The sequence below is a fragment of the Bidens hawaiensis genome, unplaced genomic scaffold (assembly GCF_021521415.1).
Source record: "Bidens hawaiensis isolate Kalapana, Puna unplaced genomic scaffold, B.hawaiensis_p1.1 tig00023611_1, whole genome shotgun sequence".
Taxonomy (NCBI): domain Eukaryota; kingdom Viridiplantae; phylum Streptophyta; class Magnoliopsida; order Asterales; family Asteraceae; genus Bidens; species Bidens hawaiensis.
Window position 1 is genome coordinate 266,693 of NW_027493698.1, and position 22,017 is coordinate 288,709.

Here is a 22,017-nt window from a genome sequence, read left to right on the forward strand (position 1 = left end):
ATGTTTAAAAATGCGAACTGTGTTAGGCTTATTGACCCATTCTATGAGTAATTTTGGGCTTTTTAATAATCTATATATGGGCTATTATTGACCCCAAATGATGTTTGTTGATATTTTTATAGTTTTTTAAAAGCTTTTTATATTTTATAAAAGGAATATTCATTACTAAAAAGTATAACTAAACTTTTCACAACCAATGGGTTCGAATATATCTTTTTAAAATGATACTGGAGTCGCTCGTCGAAAAAGTATGGGTTCGCTCGTTAATTCGACACTATAGTTTATATATAAAACCGAAAATATACCGGGTTCGGCCAAACTTAGCGGAGATCATAAATATTATAGTTTCAATTGAGTACGAGCTATTGTAACCCCTTCTGATCAATTATTCAAAGTTGAATAAATGTAGCTACGGTTATATAATATTAATTGATTATTTATTTGTTAGTTCCATATAAGGTACTAATGCCTTGAATATCATCTGAATTCAAACCTTTTACCGTTCCCATAACTTCATAAGGCCACATTGCAGAATTTTGATCTTGGCTATGATCCAAACCAAGTACATGTCCTATTTCATGAACCGCCGCAGATTCTAAGTCATAGGCACCAGGAACTGGCCCCGGTCCAACTGACCAGTTAACCTTTGCGTTGTAACGAGACAACCCGTAAGTTGGCGGAGTAGATTTCGCCAATACATTCGTAAAGTCGCCATCTCCATGGTTCACATGTTCAAAAGTAATCTTTATATCAGAGCTGATAATATGATAAACTCTTGAGAAAAAGTGAAGTAACGGGAGGCAGAAGCCCATTGATTGAAGGCACGCACAACTGGAGGCACAAATGCACTTGGAAATTTCGAGTGAAACGCGTAGGTGAGGTGATTTTTATACCATCTAGGGTTACCCAGGAAGAATTGATAACGAGACACGAAGCTTAACAATTTTGCTTTGTGTTTATGACTACTATTCACATGATCTGGCACTCCGCAACGAGGCATGAGCATTCGTGAAACGGTGGGTCCGTCTAGCATACCCGGATGGTTGAAGTTTTGATAGCTTTTGAGAGCGGTCTCAAGCTCTTCATCAAATTCATCAAGTTCGGCGATATGTTGGTAATTTAGATACCCGAAACGAGCTAGGTATAGTTTGAGGTTACGGAGGCCTGGCATTTTGGTACCCTTGTGACAACCTTGAAGGCTTTTGATTGTGTCAACATTGAACTTAGCGTTACTAGGAGAGAAGAGAAAGAAGAAGGTAAACAAAATGGGTAAAAAAGCAATGAGTTTGGATGCCATTGGTACGTGAATTTTGTTTATGGTTTTGGTTTTGGTTTTGGTTTTGGTATTAGGCCGATTTATAGTGGTAAGTGTCGCTGATTTAAATGCTTGAATGCTCCATTTACTTGTCATAAAGACTTTAATCATCTCAAAAGGGGGTGATTTGTTAACCTTTTTCCTATTATAAATATATCATCATTAATTTTTTAAATTATATTCCGATATGCGTGAAAAAAAAACACACACTAACTGTTGTCCCCTTGATGGAGAGGCCAACCTGTTCAGATATTAATTATCTTTTTTATTATTTGTTTTATTTTTGGTTCGTTAATCATTTTACTAAAATGGATTATTTGAAGAAGGTTCATATGCATTTTAATTTTAACATGAGAATGCTGGAAATAATAACAATTTATAAGAAAATGAGAACGTAAAAAACAATACCAACTACAATACCAATCTAAATAAATAATTATTTATAATAACAAAGAAAAAAACCTAAAAGCTACAAAAAAAGAATCAAAATCAAAAACAAAATAGTAATAGCAAATACAAGCCAATACTTATAACTGTAAAATAAAAAAAATATCTAATAATAACAACAAAATAAAAATCAGCAAATACTTATAACGTCTCATAATAAAAAATTAGCAAATACGAACAAAAAATAACAACAAACACCTATAAAAATAAACCTAATAATAACAGCAAATTGGTTCTCACTGTTTTCATGTTAAGAATAAAATGTATTTGATCATGTTTGTAGATTATTTAAAATCTAATATCAAAAGAGCAAAGTGCCATTTTCGTCCTTGTGGTTTGACAAATAATGCGAATTTAGTCCAAAAAGTTTATTTTTTGCATATGGACCATCCACGTTTTCCAATTTCGCCAATTACTCCAAATCATTAACTCTGTTAAATATAATCGTTAAGTCAGGGGTAGACATGACTTTTCACTCTTCTTTATTATATGAGTAAAGTGCCAAAATCGTCCCTGAGGTTTGGTCACGTTTGCGAATTTCATCCAAACAAATTTTTTTTTGCAATTAGACCTCGATATTTCCCAACTGTTGTCAATATCGTCCAAATTGTTAAATCGGTCTAAATTCAACACTAACTCAGGGGTGTTACTGTCCTTTTGCATGTTTGTTTACATTATTATTATTATTACTATTATTATTATTATTATTAATTATTTAGTATGTGTTTGTTCGATGACATATATAGCATCTCACGATTCCTATATTTGAATCCAATATAGTATCCATTTGTTTATTCTTCTTTATTTTTAGTCATATAAAGGATTTAGCTCAGTGTGATAATAATAATAATAATAATAATAATAGGTTAGATCCCGTGTTACACACTGACGGAATATATATAAAACTTCATCATCATCATTGTACTCGGTAAATCCACCAATAGCAAAGCTATAGCAGGGTCTGAGAAGGGTAAGATGTAAACAACCTTACCTCTACCCCATAGAAATAGAGAGACTGCTTCCGGTGAGACCATATAGGTGTGTGTGTGTGCGTGCGCGTGTGTGTTATATACATTTTAATGAATTATAAATGTCAGATAGTCTATTATTATTATTATTATTATTATATGGTAGCACATTGCTATTTTAGTTAAAAGAACCTACCATGCAAAAACAAATAGAGAGTAATTACAATTTAAAACATAATTCTAAGTTATGCCATATATTTCTAACTTATACCATGAAACAAAAAAGACATACTAGTTAAAACGTTATACTGAAGTCATATATTCTAAACTATAAAGCGTAAACATGTAAACGTTGTAACATAAGTTGTGTGTTACAAAAACTATTTTTATTGAAATTATAAAACATTTAAGTACACAACATAAAAAATGCTAAAAATATGAATATAACAATGAGACATAATTGTAATTTTTATTAAACCGCGCGTTTAATAAAGCAACAATATAATCAAAACCTCGTGACTTAAACCATCATTTCAATCCAAATATCCATACATCCAGTCTAAACGTTCATAAATAATTTCTCAAAATCCATAGAAAATAAAATAATAAAGTCTCAAAATTTTTAAAAAAATAACAATGAAAACAATTAATTGCTTTATTATTCAATAAATGATAATTATAACAATTTATTTAGAAACTTTTTTCAACTTAAGAGTTAATGCTTAAAATTAATGTTTAAATTAACATGCAAAAATTATATAAATGAAAAATTGATTAGTTGGAAGCCTATGTAGGCATGCTAGTTGAATGTCGTGTGGAAACCTTGTATTGCTTTAATAGTATAGTAAGATAACAATAATAATAAAATAATATAAACAAACATGTAAAAGGACAATAACATCCTTGAATTAACGTTGAATTTAGACCGATTAAACAATTTGGACGAAATTAGCAACGGTTGGGAAACATCGAGAGTCTAATTGCGAAAAAAATAATTTTGGATGAAATTCACAAACGTGACCAAACCTCAGAGACGATTTTGGCAATTTACTCATATAATAAAGAAAGAGTAAAAAGACATGTCTACCCCTAACTTAACAATTAAATTTAACGGGGTTAGTGATTTGGATGTAACTAGCAAATTCCATATACAAATAGTAAAATTTTTGGACTAAACTCGCATTATTTGCCAAACCACAAAGACGAAAATGACACTTTAACTCTTCTCAAAATAAGTATTTTTTTTTGAAAAAATTCTCTTTCTCGTACATAACATTATTGAATAAGTAGCTTTTGAAGTTTATGTTTTAAAGTTTAAAATTTGTTTGTAAATCTAATCTAATCTAACCCTATTGCTTCCATATATATCAAGCACTTCTTTGATTTTCTTCATAATTAAATAATTCAAATCTAATCTAATCTAATCTAACTATACTATTAAAGCAATAGAGTTTTTGAATACATGGCCTCTTCTTATTGGTCCAACCCTATTGCTTCCATAACATGCACTTCTTTGATTTTCTTCATAATTAAGTAATTCAAAAAGAAAATAAAATATCAAGTCTTCATAGATTTTATTCACATTTAAATAATTTTAAATTCATATTAAATGCCAACTTATATCATAAGGCCATTAGACATATTTTTAAATCATGGTCAATACATTAACTATTTTTAAATCACAGTCAATGCATTAACTATCTTAAAAATGCATTAACTATTTTTAATAATTTTTATGAACAATCTAAATTATAAGTAATTAAATTAAATTATTTTTAACACATAGCCACTTTCTTACGAAACGACTCAGAATCAAGTTCAGAAATCTATCTATATTTATTATATTAAAACAAGACCATTTTTGGAAACATGCATTTTTTCTATTGGTTAACTTGACTATTTTTCATAAATCATTTGCAACCTTAAAATTTTTTACTATTAAATTAATTCTGTATTAAATTAAAACACAAAAAAAAACATTCTATTGAATGCACCCATTTACTATATCTTATAACCAATGACTCATTTAATCTGAATATTTCATGATCCGTTTGTTAATTATATGAGTGTAACATCCCGAAATTTCTAAGGTAATATTAGTTATATTACTTATTAATAGATGGAAAGTTTACTCGGGTTATCAGGAAATAAATAATATAATAGGAGTTGGTATGGGTCGGGCTAGTGTTGGGTAATGGATGTGGGTTGTGGACTTGGGTTAATTGAGATGGGTTAAATGAGAATGGGATTTTAGGGATATAAATACCCCCAAAATCCCAAAATATCTCATTTCTCACCAACTCCCCAACACACACTCCATACACACTCAAAACACACACATTCTAACCGATCAAGATTCGAAGCCGAGACCCGAGATTTGTTGATAGATCTGAGTTGGTAAGGTAAGAACTAATCCCGCAAAGCTAATATTACTGAAAATGGTTAGGATTTGACGGGTTAACCGGACCCGAAACCTTACTGCCCAAATCGGACCCCTAAAACGTCGATTTTAGGCCGATTTGATGGTTGGGGTTTGTAGGCGCTGATCATACGATTCCGTGGGTACCAAAATCGAGTTATTTGGCTAAGAAACGAAGGAGTTATGGGCAAACAGATCTGCAGCGCGATAACTTCGCCTGCAAGATTAAGTTCGCCTGATGAACTTCGCCTTCAAGCGTAACTTCGCCTTCAAGCGTAAGTTCGCCTAAGGATAACTTCGCCTGAAGCCAAGTTCGCCTAAGGTTTAACTTCGCCTACGGTCAAGTTCGCCTAAGGATAACTTCGCCTGAAGCCAAGTTCGCCTAAGGTTTAACTTCGCCTGAAGCCAAGTTCGCCTAAGGATAACTTCGCCTGAAGCCAAGTTCGCCTAAGGTTTAACTTCGCCTAAAGCCAAGTTCGCCTAAGGTTTAACTTCGCCTGAAGCCAAGTTCGCCTAAGGTTTAACTTCGCCTGAAGCCAAGTTCGCCCGAGGGTTAACTTCGCCTGAAGCCAAGTTCGCCTAAGGTTTAACTTCGCCTGAAGTGAAGTTCGTTTAGAAAATAAATTAAAAACCTAATGGGAAATGTGTTAAGACAGTTAATGGAAATAAAATTTTTCCAAGCTGACCTGGCAGCTCGACCCCAGCCAGGGGCTCTGCCCCTTGGACCCTGCTAGGGGCTGCCGCCCCTAGACCCCGCTGCCAGGGGCGCTGCCCCCGGACCCCCGTTCGTTGTGGGTCATATAAAGATAGAAATACATTATGAGAGGTGATAGTTAATTGATACGTGTAACTTGTTCAGTCAGCCGAGCCCAGTTAAGAGAAGGGATTTACAGCTATCAGAAACAGAAGCAGAGTTCAGGTGAGTTTCTAGCCCCATTTATGTGTTATGTTTTCGGGGCTGTGTGCATACTCAATGTGATAGTTAATACACTTATCCTAAGAGATAAGTGTATGCCTTATATGGATAATGTGAAATATATGAATGATTGCTTGATGGTACGTGAACGATCTTCGGATATTGCACGTACTGTCAGGTTGTAAAGCTATGTATAAGGTAGGAATGTTATGAATGAATGATTGCTTGATGGTACGTGAACGATCTTCGGATATTGCACGTACTGTCAGGTTGTAAAGCTATGTATAAGGTAGGAATGTTATGTATGAAGGATTGCTTGATGGTGCGTGAACGATCTTCGGATACTGCACGTACTGTCAGGTTGTAACGCTATGTGTACGGTAAGTATGATACGTATGCTTATGTGTATGAACGTGATAAAGTAATGAAAGAAAGAAATGATAATGTATGTCGTGTTTGGTATATGTGATAAATACGATTGATTGCTTGACGGTACGTGAACGATCTTCGGATATTGCACGTATCGTCGAGGGAAGTGATTAGCTCCTTACATGGATATTAAATAACAACTTATAGATAGGGTTCCTTCAATGGAAAGTATTATGTTCCTTCAATGGAAAGTATAGGGCTCCTTCAATGGAAAGTATAGAGTTCCTTCAATGGAAAGTATAATGTTCCTTCAATGGAAAGTATAGGGCTCCTTCAATGGAAAGTATAGAGTTCCTTCAATGGAAAGTATAATGTTCTTTCAATGGAAAGTATAGGGCTCCTTCAATGGAAAGTATAGAGTTCCTTCAATGGAAGGTATAATGTTCCTTCAATGGAAAGTATAGGGCTCCTTCAATGGAAAATATAGGGTTCCTCCTATGGAAATTATATATAGTATGTTAGTGGTAAAGGTTCTTTTAATAGATATTACGTGATGATCCTCCCATGGATATTTATACGAGGTTAAGGTAGAAATGTGTGTCTACGGATACGTTATGGAATGTATGAGAATAAAATTGTATGTTGCCTGATTAACTAGAACTCACTCAGCGTAGCTGACTTTTAGTATGCACGCAGGTGAGCTAATTACAGAGTTAGCATGAGGATGACACACGGCATGGATTGAACGGCTGGCATCTGAAGAAAGAAGTAAAGATGTTTTAAATATAAAGCTTTGTGTTATGGTATCAAGGAAAAGGTTTAACGTTTTGTAACAAATGATTGATGTTTTATATTCCGCGAAAAGTTTTATTAAACTCTGATTTGAAGGACTGTGTTTATGAGTAAATCCGACGCTAAAGTAGGGTCACCGGGTTCGGGGCCTTACAATGAGATAATTGATAATTCATGTTCTTGTTGTATGATTTTATAAACTGTGACATTCGACAATTTTTGAACCCGAAACCCGACCCGTTCCGTTTTTGGAATACCCTAAATTTTAATGTTTTTATACGAGTATTTAGATAGTGAAAGCGTTTTTCAAATTTTGTAACCTTAATATTTTTTTTATGATAGGCTATTTAAACTTGTGCTTATGACGTAATAATATAATACATAGATTGTTAATAATGGTTTAAATTATTATTCTTTTCAAATCATAATAAATGGTTAAATAAGCTAATAATTAGAAAATGTGCTTTTCAAATTTAACAATTTAATTATGTTAAATTCAATAATTTTTGTATATTGAAAATTATTCGTAATATTAGATGATTGTTATAAGGTAAGTGATTTATATCACTAAATGAAAATTCAAGTAAAGTTAAAACATATGGCAGTTACGATTTATAGAAAATAAAGAAAGTTGAAATGTAGGAATAAATATAATAATTATTGCATTCATTTAAATTAAATTGGAATGAACTAAATTGCCTGTTCACCATAAAAAGTTTTGACTATCTTATGAAATTAGTTAATAATTGTCATTATTAGCCTTAAAGCACATGTTTTCTTTATAAACTTTTAAATACCGACTTATCCTCTTTTTCGAGAACACACCCCAATTGGCAGATGCTTCCCCTCACCCAACAGTTTTCTATTTTGTATTTAGCTCCCCCTGGTCGTTATTCGAATCATGTATCAGTTAAGTTATTAAACCATCCATTCACGTGTCTATTTATTATGAATCAAAACCCTAAGTTTATTTTTTTCCCTATAGTATGGCACGAAAAAAAAATCAAATTTTGCTCATTCAATTTGGGATCAGTTATGGGGTTTGAATGAAGATGACGACTTTGTTTCTTTTATATTGTATTAGTATTATTTTTAACTTCTGAACTACTTTTCTTTTTTATTAACTATTTATGAAATACATTATTTATAGCGTAATAAGATCTGATTTTACTAATAGTTATGTTAATAATATAAATTAATCATTCCTTCAAAATTATGGTTACTTAAAAACTGATTTTACTTATATATATATATATAAGTAACCTCGTAATCTCCGCGTTTGACCAAATAAATCAGTATAACCATCTTCGTCTTCAATAATAAACGTTAATAAAAAGATTAATTGCTTTTTAACGTCTCGTAATCCTGTAATCATCGCTGGAGTTTAAGCCGAACCAAATTAATGTAATTTAACGTGTTTACGCTTCAATTACTAGTATAAATAAGGCCCTAACCCCAAGCTAAACTCGCTCATCACCTTAAATCTCACTAATATACACTCTGTGAGATCGCATCTTGTCTCCTAAGTATCGGATTCCACCACCCTCGTTAACCATCATCCCGATACTGTTTCAGATAATTTATATATGAATGATTCGTTTCAAGCCATTAATCAAAACCCCTAACTTAATTTCTTCAAAAATTGATCGGATTACATAAATTGAATTTAGGGTTTGTGAAAGGGTAAGATGATAACTGAAACTAATATATATATATATATATATATATATATATATATATATATATATATATATATATATATATATATAATTCTGCTTCTGTTTCAATTGCAAATCACAAGTTGGCCCAGTTGGTTAGGTTACACGTGCGTGGGCGTGAGGACCCGGGTTCGAACCCGCGTCAGGCCGGTTTGTTTATTTTTTTTAAAATCATTCTCCCTTGATTATTTTAATCAAATTAAAATTATTAAAAATTATTAAAAATCAAATTAAAATAATTTTAAGTTAAATAAATTTAATTATAAATTATTTTCATCTTTTTCCTCTAAAAACCAACTTTGTTTGCATTTCTCGACAACGGTTAATTTTATACTATATTTCCCCATTTCGTTAAACTTATAATACGCTAAAATAGTTGTTAGACCGATAAAGAATCCATGTTCCTAGAATAAGATAATTCTCAAATTAATGTTAAACTATTAATTAATTAATTAATTAATAATAAATTGTTAAAGTTACTGTTAGGGATTAAAATAATTTTATAATATAAGATGGCCATAAAATGTCAATAAAGGTTATAATCAATAATCCCATTTCTAACAAATAATTAACTCTTGTTATCCCGTAGCTAGTCCTTAAATTTTTGTGTTCATTTTATTTATAGTTAGAGATGTTCGGTTGCTTTGGTTTCGTTATTGTGTGCTTTCGGTTTTTGTTGCAATGTTTATCTTCAATTTCAAGGTGAGTTTCTCACAACCCCTTTTTAAACGTTTTCATATTTTGGGGTAGCATATGCATCCTACAAAACTTCAAGTATTTATGATTTCGATTACAAACTACAATTCACTATATGGACTTGTGTGTTTACTTGATTACTTGCTCAGTGGTTGCCTCAATAAGTATGATCATGCGCCCCCTTTGCACTCAGGTCCATTTGTATCGAGTGGAAAAGGGCCTCATTATCCGAGTACGTTGGTTGTTAACAACTGGAAATGACCTTATTTGCGCGATTACCCGAGTACGGTGGTTGATACCAACTGGAAAATACTTTACTTGCTCGTTTATCACTTGTCCATGAATTGTATGATTTTTACATATTATATCAAAATGCAGGAATCTCACTAGCTATGTTCGTAGCTGACTTTATTTTATACATATGTTACAGGTGTAGAGATCTGAGGATAAAAGTTATAAGACACATAGCATGTGTATAAAATAATTCAAAGAAAACTTATCATTTTGTTTATTTATTTGTTACAACTTGTATTATTTGATAAACTTGTGTTATATGAAGATTTAAATGAAATAATGTTATTATGGTCACCTAATAGTATAACGTGTGTTTGAGCAATCTATACGTCACACTCAGACGTTTCTACTTTAGCCGGGGTGTTACAATAACCTAGTATTCTACTATGTAATGTCATTTTTTGTAAGTCCATGTCTTTCAATATTATGTTTTCATTTGAATATGACTTACAATTATAAATTATATTACTTGGACGGTTTTTATTATTTCTGCCCGTGTAATACACGGGTCAATAACCTAGCATTCTATAAATACTTTAGAAAATCGTTTGTTAGCTTAATTAAAAACATTCCTTAATTATGTATTTATAAAAAAAATATGAAAATATTTATCTTTAAACATTTCTCCTCATTTGTCAAATATCATACATTCGTTTGTTTTTTTTAACCTATCTATTATTTTTACATTTTTCAATACGATATTATTTTTATTTAAGCTGCTTACTATTTTAATATTTTAATATTTATATTTATAAATATATACGTTGTTTTTTTATTTTTATATTTATAAATATATACGTTGTTTTCTATATGTATTGACTCAAACATCTTATACTTCTAAATGAACAGATATAAACACAGGTCATGTTTGTTTAATTATTTTTGTGAAGGTTTAGTAATGTGTATGCTTATATAAGGTAATTTATATGCATTTATGTTCTTCGTTTGCATTCTTTATGAATTTGCAATTGAATACACATAAACGTAAACTGACACAAACGAACATATATAAATAAATACTTGTTTGACGAATGTAAAGAAAAAAAAACGAATTTAACGAATGAAGGGAAGAAAAGTGCATGTATGTATGTATGTGTATATATATATATATAACTAGGTTAGCTACCCGTGTAGTACATGGGTTATAATAAATAAATTTATTTAAACAATAACACAATGTGTAATACAAAAGATGTGTTCAACAGATATAAATATATATTATAAGGTAGAATAAATTACACATTACACAATATGAAAATAAAAAGTTGCTAGAAAATTCATAAATCTCTAAATATTTTTTTGTACATAATATTTGTAGTTTTATTTGTAACTTTACTTTCTATATTAAAACTTAATAATTTCACATTATTTCTGCTTTTAACGCTAGATAATGCAACAAATAACTGGCCATTAATTAAAATCAATTGTTTCAAAAACAAACCAACCATCTACAATGACTGACCGTAGCTTTTATTAATCTTCACCGCAAAGTGAAAATTTCATTCTTTGGAATTAATCGTTTTATCTAAAGGTATAGGATTTTATTATTTTTTTAATAATAAAAGTGTGAGTTCCAATATTACTTCCAGATATGATTTCAGCTTCAATAACAGAATTATCATATTGTATTTTCACATATAGTTTAGTTTCATTGTATAGACCAATTTTCTAGTTAATATTTTAAGCAACATCACTTCAACATCGACTTTTAGGCCTAACCTATGACTTGACAACCTTAAATTTTGAGGTCATTTAAAACATCAGGGAACTAATATTTTCTTGTAATGTATCATTTTATGTCTGATAGATACCATTGGAAGAATGATAATATTTTTCATATCCTAAAAACATGGATAGCAAACTTTTGCTAACTTCTTGAACGACCTCGTTTTCAATGCAAGTATAGTTCACTCACTAAAGATATCTGTATTTTTGAAATCTTCAATAATAGAAGAATATACAAAGTCATATACCATATAATTAATAGTGTGCTAAAGTCTAGCATTTTTATTCCAAAAGATAAGAAGTTGTCTTATTGACCTGAAAAACTAAAACATGTAGTCTAATGTTTATATTTTTGTGGATTATTAAGATGATGAACTTAACATAAATGATGGGTTGATTAAATAGTTAATTAAAAAAAAAGAAGTTGTAAATGGCTACTTTTTTAAACTAACCCATGGACCGTAACTCATTCTATAAGCTGTTTTGACCCGGACCATGTTTGATACTTTAACCGATTAAAAAAACCCGTTCGTTTAAGTTAACATAAACACTGAGAATACATCAATAGTGAATTTGTCTTTTCAGGATTTAAAAAAAATAAAATGTAATTTAGTAAATAATTATATATATTTAATAAGTTAAAGTTTATTGAAATTTTAATTTTAAATTAATCTTGCCTCTTCATCCAACAATGCCATTTCTTATAAAACCTTAACTAATATAATATATTTAATTTAAAACCTTAATTTTTGGAATCATTATTCAAAATTAACGTGAAATTGGTTACTTATAAAGACCTAATATTAATAACTAATACAGTATACTTATATAAAACAAAATAACGTATTTATACTAGTATTAAATTTTTTAAATCAGGAAAGAATTATTAGAAAGAGAAAAATGAAAGATTAAAAAGAAAAAAAATTACATACAAAATTAATAATAAGAAAAAGAAATGTCAAATATATTTAATATGAGAGATAGGAGGGAAAAATTTGTAAGGATCACTTTGGTGTTGACATTCGGCACTTAAAAAAGTTTTATTTATTGTATAGTATAGATTAGCATAATTAATTAATCCTACACTTTCCTAAATTTAATTATATTAATTTATATATTATTTACATAAATAACAATAAAAAATTACATTTTAATGTATGACAAATATACAAGCCCATGTAAGATTAGCTTTGTGTAGGTGGAGTGTAAGATTATGGTACGTTTTTCATCTTTTTACAAGGATCGTTAATTTAAGTATGTAATAATCAATCTGTATAGAGAAAATTTTACTTGTATGCATATGTGTTGTAAAGAATATGTTTGTTACCTAAAGAAATCACATGTAACTAAAATGTAGGTCATTAGTATGGTCTTTGTAGGTTAATATGAATAATGTGTAGGTTATTACAATGATCAGTGTAGGTTATAAGAGTTTAATTAATATGAAAAAAGAAGAATAAATATATTGTGAGATTTGCTCAAAATTATTTTTGTCGGTGTATGCTATTATAAATTAATTAACTAGGTTAGGTAGCCGTTTACAATACGGGTTTCAAATTTAATTTTATAAGTCTAAAAACATTCGAAATATCATAAAAAGAAACGGGTATTAAATATAAAAAGCAGAAGCATACATTGTAGTTAAAAAAAAATAGTAACACATTAACCATAAAACATGTAACATATTATATGATCGGACACAATATAGATACAACTATTCATATAGTGAATGAAAAACAAAAGAAGACAAAAGGTGGTAAATTACAGTAACTAAGGATGAAATTAAGTTACAATCAAATTTGACGAATTTAAACATAAATCACAAATCTCAAAATGTCTCTTTGTACACAACATTAGATGTCCTATTTGTAAGTTTACCATTTTTGTCCAATATTAATAATTTGACTCCATTTGTGTTCTTGACTCTTGATAGTGCCATATACAACTGTCCATGGCTGAAAACCGAATTTTTTAAATACCAGTGATTGTCCTTGGCTTTTATTAATCGTCATTGCAAAACATATTAAAATTGGAAATTGTCTTATCTGTAATTTGAAAAAGAATCTTGTTGTCTGTGGGTATCATATATACCCTGTGAATATATGTACCAGTACCAATATTACATCCATATATTATTTCAGCTACTACATGTTATTTAGAAGATATGACTCGTAGCCTAGTACCATTACACAAACCAATTTGATGGTCAATGTTTCGAATTAATATAACAGGAACACCTACCTTTAACACCAATCTATGATTTGACAATTCAGAAATTTTAAGACCGTTCAACACGTCTAGCGAGTATAAATTTGCATGCAACAGATAAACGAAATTTTTTGTTAGACAAATAATATCCTTGATAAGACACTCTTTTTCATCTCCGGGGAAAAGTGAGAGCAATCATTAATGTCATGGACATCTTAATTTTATAACATATAACAAAGTATGATTAGCAATGTAAGTAAACAAAAAAACTTACTTAGATTTTAGGATGCTGGTGACCAAGAAAATGGGTTTACCAAAAGAAGCTAGAAGTCAATCTTATATATAATTAACAATCATGAGTTTAATGATATATTGGTAACAGATTATATAGAGCATAAGTCAATCAATTTAGCAGATTATATTAATCATAAATCAATCAATTTAACATATTACATTTTAAAATAAACTAGTAAAATTACCCGCGCGATGCGGTGGGGCTAAAAAATGACTTCTTTTAAGAGATTATTAAGAAAACAGATTCCATCTCCATTATCTGATTTAATTGTTGGTATGAAAGTAAGAAATAATACATGGAATTTGTGCCTGAGAAAACATCTTTAAAAGGGATGAATGCATGTGCTTGGCGTTTGTAGAAAACATTCATTTTCTATGATGCAGTTTCACTCTTCCTGCTATTCTCCTTTACCTGCTTAAAAGTAAGAAAAAGAAATTAGTAGTCCTTACAAGCTGATAACTTTAGAAAACAAACTGGACATACTAAATATAAAAAGTTTTAAAAGTAATACCACATCGAACAATAGCTTTTTATCTCAGTCTGTTATATAACAGGAGCGTTTTGATCTCAATTTGTGATTCACCTAATTCTCGATTCTGACCTGCAGAAATTTCAAAAGAGTCGGTAAAACTTGGATGGTTAACAGCGAAAAGGAACAAAAATGATTTTGCATTAATCACCTCTGACTTCAATTTCCCATAATTTATTGTAATGTGTAACAAATAAATCAAAAAACCTAATCAATTACACATAAGAACATAAAAATAACCAAGAGAAAGCTGCATAAACATAATACTATTCTTCTCTCATAAACTTGATTAATATTCTTTGTGAAACTACAGAAAGAAATATCTATATGTTATTAAAGAAAGTGTGCAAATCTATTAACAACTTGATTGATAAATTTAGTGTCTGAAGATGGGCCGAAAATAATTACTTGAATCTGGTCTAAAAATAATAGTCGGAAAAACCTACAGTTAGCAAAATTGAACCAAAAGGCCTGAACGTTAGCTTAACCATAAACTCGAACCACCATTGTCCATCACTTGAGGCATGGCAGGAAGTTATGAATAGCCGTTCGCACCCGACCAAACCCTAACCTGAAATAGTGAAATACCATCCTCCCCGTAAAAAAAGGAGAATATATAATTGTCCAAAAATAATGAAAATTTAGAGGAGGTTAAAAGTATACAAAAATCGCAACGGGGCACTATTGTTGGCGGAATGTACAAATCACAGATTCGATTTTGTTGACTAATAATCCACACCCTCAAACCATGGCTAGCTTCGCAACCGTCGAGCAATGTTGCCGCTATCAACGCCTGACAAGGGTTTCCGTTGGAGATTTATGTCTCTCCCTTAGTACTATAAATGGACACAGATTGATTGCAATGAAAGTGGTGTCAGTAATATCATAAGAAGGTCAAAAAAGGAAATAAAAAGTTAGGAGACTAATAAATTAGTATATGTTATAATAAATATCTTTTAACTACCATTGTTGAAATTTGTATCAATCTTGCTAGGTAGAGGAAAGTTAATGGATGTTGCCATGAATAGTGAACTAATGTGAGATAACCGCCATCTGTGCTTTAATATATATATATATATAATTCCATAATTAAAGTAAGTTGTCAAAAAGACATGAAGTTAACCAAAATAAGTTAAAATTTATAAATCAAACAATTTGCCAAATAATGCACAACGCAAATTTAAGGAATACTGAATTTTAATAATCCAAACTTTTTTTATTGGCCGGTATCCCAACTTAAAAAATTCACTAGGTTGATCCCAATTTTTTTCCTATTGGCCTCCACCAAGCCTTTTCCTAACAGAGACTAACCCGATTAGTTCTAGGGTAAAAAATTATCATGTCTCCAATTTGAGAGAGACAAATGAAAAAGGTAAATAAACTTCAAAACCCACCACCGCCGTCAACGCCACCTCGACCGTTACCTCTGCCACCCCCGCCATCGTCACCTCTGCCTCCATCGCCACCACCAACACCACCGTCACCTCCGCATCCAATTCCACCACCGTTGCCATCGTCACCATCACTGCCGCCGCCGCTACCGTCAGATCTTTCGCCACCTTCACTATCGCTGCTTCCGCAACCATCACCTCCGTCGCCGCCGTCGTCACCGTCACTGCCATGCTAATTATAGGTTTATGGGAGAGTTTGAAAATTTATAGTATCATTAGTTAATATATATAGTAACGAAAAAAATAAAAAAATGAGTGAGCTTAATCTTGATCTAGTCTTCATATATGAACATGATTAGAATCATGATTATGTTATGGAATAGATGATTTCGTTAACGAATGAATGATTATGTTAGTGTAAAAGTTGAGAGAGAATTTGGGCAGCGTAACAGTATAGAATACTTTATAAATGAACTTCGTTAAATATGAAATAACATACAGGGGTATATATAGGAGACGACTCATTTGTTAGACATGCCTAACGAATGAGTGTTCCATTCGCTATGCCATTCGTTATACTAACCATAACGAATGGCTTGCATTTGTTAACTATCATATGCTATTCATTCGTTAAACAATCCTTAACGAATGAGACAAAAACACGTGGACTCATTCGCTATCATACAGCTAACAAACAAGTCTTACATTATTTACCATTATGGCCCCTATAAATCTAATACCAAATACGTTAATACAAAGACTGAGACACCAAAATGATACATTAACAAACTCCCCCTCGTCTCGAGCTCTTTGTATCTTCAATACTTTAAGCCTTGAATCCGCTATTTTTCCAGTCAGCACAACTATGAATTCCAAATGCGTGACATACTCGAACTACCCTTTGGAATTGCATAGCCTGCTCGTTATTTCATGTTCGCCCATCTGGTCCAATTCTCGAATAAAACCTCATTGTCGGACTTAGACAGGTTGACTAGCCACATGGGATCTATTACTCGTATGAACTCAATCTTCAGTCCCGATCCCAAACCAATAACCGCCTCGTCGGTCTTGTTATCGTAGTATCACCTATTAAACTTCTTGTAAATACTTTAGGGAAAAGTCTTTACATGAATTTTCTTTAACGTTCAAGGTGGTTTTACTTTAAGCACAAGTTTCCTCCAATAGGTGCGTCGATCAATCTCGTCCACGCACTTCCGTGTTGGCACCTACGGTTTGAAAAACTTAAACCCATACTTTATCTCGTGTAGTAGATGACGATAAAACCAATCCACCATTTGACTACCAACATGATTCATAAAAGGTTTTCATGTTTGAAGTATTAGAAACCGTGTCCCCAAATTACAATGCATACTTTAAGCATTGGCTCGTACATCCACGAGATTATATCCCCTTTCACTGTCTTCACCGCAACGAACTTCTTTATCTGATATGTTGGTTCTCGAGCATTCATAAAAGGTTTTCATGTTTGAAGTATTAGAAACCGTGTTCCCAATTTACAATGCATACTTTAAGCATTGGCTCGTACATCCACGAGATTATATCCCCTTTCACTGTCTTCACCGCAACGAACTTCTTCATCTGATATGTTGGTTCTCGAGCCTTTGATTATAGATAATCTTCTTTTTCCACATATCGCAGTGCTTCGATCATCTTGTTCATTTTCATGTTGTGCATGAACATACCATCAGAAGTTTGCTGTGGCTCGGTATCTGATACTTTGATTTCCCTCTTTCTTTCTCTGTCTCTTTCTACAGACGTTCTTCAGCTGCTTAAAAATGTTTTGTTGTAAAGAACAAAATCCATTCATAAGAATTACCTTGAGTATACAAGTTAGGGTATTCCTCAGCTGTCACGTCCTCCATCTCGATATCATCATAATCAAAATTAGTATTCCCTGAAGGAACACTCTTATCAAACCGTACCTCATCCGGACCTCAACCTCAATATCCTCCCCATTCTCCAACTCGTCAACCACTTCTTTTTTTAAATTAAGAGGCAAAGTGATTTGTTATTTTGTCAATGAATGATCTACAAACTCGCATTCTTCTATGTCATCAGCATCCACCATTGTAACACCCGACTAAAGAGAAAACGCCTGAGTGTGACGTACAGATTGCTCAAATACACGTGACACTATTAGGTGACCATAATAACATTATTTCATTTAGAACTTCATATAACACAAGTTTATCAAATTGTACAAGTTGTAACATATAAATAAACAAATGATAAGTTATTCTTTGAATATCCTATAGGCATGCTATGTGTCTTCTAACTTTCATCCTCGTATCTTTACACCTGTAACATATGTATAAAATAAAGTCAGCTCTGAACATAGCTGGTTAGAGTCCCGCAGTTTGATATAATACGTAAAAATCGTACAATTCATGGACAAGTGATAAACGAGCAAGTAAAGTCCTTTCCAGTTGGTATCAACCAACATACTCGGGTAATCGCGCAAGTAAGGTCCTTTCCAGATGATAGCAATCAACGTACTCGGATAATGAGGCCCTTTTCCACTCGATACAAATGGACCGGAGTGCAAAGGGGGGCGTATGATCATACTTAATGAGGCTTCCCAACGTGCAAGTAATATTCGTGCAGGTAATACAAGTAACACACAAGTCCATATACGAATTGTAGTTTTGTAATAGAAGTAACAACACTTGAAGTTTTTTAAGATACGTATGCTATCCCAAAATATGAAAACGCTTAAAAGGGGGTGGTGAGAAACTCACCTTGAAATCGAAGCTAAACTTGTAATATAAGCCGAAAACATGATAACGAACCCAAAGCAACCGAAAGTGCATAAAGAACTCAAAACGATTGAACTTCTTGAACTATAATTAAAACAAAGGTAAAATCTAACTAACGGGATTATAAACGTTAAACAATTTGATTTTTTTTAGGAATTAAGCATTATGTTAAGGTGTTTTGTTTGCATTTTGTGGTCTTTATATTATAATAATATATTTAAATTTAATGAAATTTTAACGATGTTTAGTATTTAATATTATAACATAATACTAACATAAAAGTTAGGATAATTTCAAGGCAAGGGTTTTATAACAAAACGTAATTATGTTATTTGATTAAAGTGAATGATTTATAAGCTAACGAATTATAGTTAGCGACTTAAAGTTTAACAAAATAATATTATTTAAACATTATTTCAGTTAATAATTTATTTAACGAATCAATTGTAAGAATTAAAGGTTAATAAATCTTAGAGTTGAATGAATTAAATCTAACGTAACGGAATTTATTTATAAACTCATTTATAACGGTTTTACGAATTTTAAAGTTTACAAAGTAAAGAAAAGAAAAGAAAATACTTTTAATGGTTTAACGAACACGGAAGTTGGCTTTTAGTTGAAAATGACAATTTATATTTTATAAAATTTTATTTGATTTAAAAATAATTTTAATTGATTTATTATGATTTTTTAAATGTTTTATTTGGTTTTTATTTATTAAATAAATGGTTCAAAAAAAAATTACAAAAACTGCTTTGACCCGGGTCTGTGGTTTATCAGTAAACATGTATAACCACTAGACCAGAATATCAATTTGAATATAAAACAGTAAATAAAGCTATAAAACCAATGAAGTTATGTTCATCAACTTCCTCAATAAACCCTAGGTTCTAATCCTCTTAGTATGTTCTATGTTCATCCAATTCGTGATAGGGGTTTTGATTGTTGGCCAAAAACTAATGTAAAATGTATAAAAATTACCTGGATTGGTGTCGAGGATGTGACGAACGATGGTGGTCGGAAAACGAATCTTAGGAGATAAATTATGGATTACCGAGAATAATTTAGTGATAATTGAATATGTGAACAAGTTTAGTTTGATGCTAGAACCGTATTTATACATGTAAATGGAGTGTAGGCTCGTTAATGGTTGTTAATGAGTTTTACATAAAATCCGGCGGTTCATCGGAGATTAATTCACGGATTGGGACGTTATAATATAATTAACATGTTGATTAACGATGGTTAACGAAGACTAAAGGTGTTTTACTAATTTACTGGGTCAAAAAGCGTCCAATACGGCGAGAATAAGGTGGCCGGAATAATATCGCCGCCGGTGGCGGCTTGGTTGCCGGAAAATCGGGGGGGGGGGGGGGGCCAGGGGTTGGTTTTATTAAGTTATTATATTTTAAATCTTAATTTACAATTTTGGCCCTCCATATTTCAAATTCTTTTTAAAACTAATTTAAAGTATGTTTACGATTTAGGCATTGAGCTTTAGCATGTTTTATAAATGAAATAATATTTATAACTTGGATAGTTTTTGAATTATATCCGATTAGATCGTGAACTATTTTAGCGTTAAAACCCGGAGTTTTAATAATCGATCGAAAGTAATAATAAACGAACGGACATTGAATTTCAAACATCGAGAATACTTTATTAATAAATATTGAAACTTGAGAATATAATATATATATATATATATTTATATATTCTTTATAAAAAAACTAAAATTTGAAACGGGTCGAGTTTTCGGGTTTGAAAATGACGAATGTTACAGGATTCACAACTTTTGGAAATTTCGTCCCAAAATTAAAATGAAAATAAAATTTTAAAAGAAAACAACTAATACAAAGAGTTGTTATAATTTTTAACAATTTTGCAAATACATAATTAAATAAAAACAATAATGTTGATCTTTTAATGACCCGAAAGACGCCACAAATGGAAATATGGCAAGGATACTTATATATAGAATGTACCAGTGGCGTATCCACCATGCCCTTATCATATTGCATTTGTCCCGTCTTTCAAAATCATTCCAGGTTTCGAGTTATTGCACACAACGTACTTATTATGTCTTCCATGCGAGGACTTGGATAATTACGTGTCGACCCATAATTACCTTTATCGTCGGACGGTCCACATAATCCGTCCCATTGTGTGGGTTTTAATATAAAACAGATTCTTATGTGAAAGCTTTTAAAATCAAGAATAATAAACTATGAGGATTGAAAATAACGAGAATATATAACCAAGTCATTGAGGTCAAGGAAAGTGAAAACATTATGACTAAATGAAATCATTAAAATTTAAATGAAATAAATGATGTTATTGAAGTTTTAATGAAATAAGCGGGATTCTAGAGAAATCTAGAATAATAATAATCATGATAATAACGTATGAAACGTTAAGGTCATGAACATCGACATAAGTAAACGAAATATTGGAATCGGGAATAACATAGTAAATAAATGTGGCATTGAGCCAACAAATATAAACGTGTAAGTTGGTAAAGCATTGGGTTCATAATTAAAATAGATGATAAAACTTTATTATCAAAACAAAATGGAAATTTCGAAAAAAATATCAATAAAGACACAATGAGTCTAAGAATTAACAAAGTAAATAATTGAGACTTTGAGATTAAAGTAATACATCGGTCTCAAATCGATAAAACATCGAGATCAAGATCAAAGTAGGACATTTGTCTTAAATTGATAAAACATTGAGAACAAGAATGACAAAAATGATTCAAAAAAAACATCGATTGGAAATAAAACATAATAACCAGAACAATTCGTGTAACAATAATAAACTCAACATGTGTATAAACATGCTCATAGTCCCAACTTCCACTAAACGATTACGTCTATGGGAAATCGGTTATAGACCACGAGATTGAAATAACAAAGTAAACCGATTCAAAATGCATTATGCATGAAAACAGTTCACTAATTAACGAATGACTAAACTCAATATTAACTTGAAACACATTCGAAAGAAATCGATACATAAAATTATTTCGATAGTGTCCAAACATAATAACAATATATATAAAAGAAGAAAGAAAGGAAAAACAAAAGGTAGCTTGCGATACTTGTCTTCCCGAAGGTGGGTTGTGGTATGAAAGTTGTTATAGAGGCGGTGGTATG

The 22,017-nt window shown here is 31.2% G+C and overlaps 1 pseudogene; it reads right to left on the bottom strand.

Moving 5' to 3' along the window:
- Positions 1–437: 437 nt before the first annotated feature.
- LOC143567721 (metalloendoproteinase 5-MMP-like) lies at positions 438–1,297 on the bottom strand (annotated as a pseudogene).
- Positions 1,298–22,017: the final 20,720 nt, after the last annotated feature.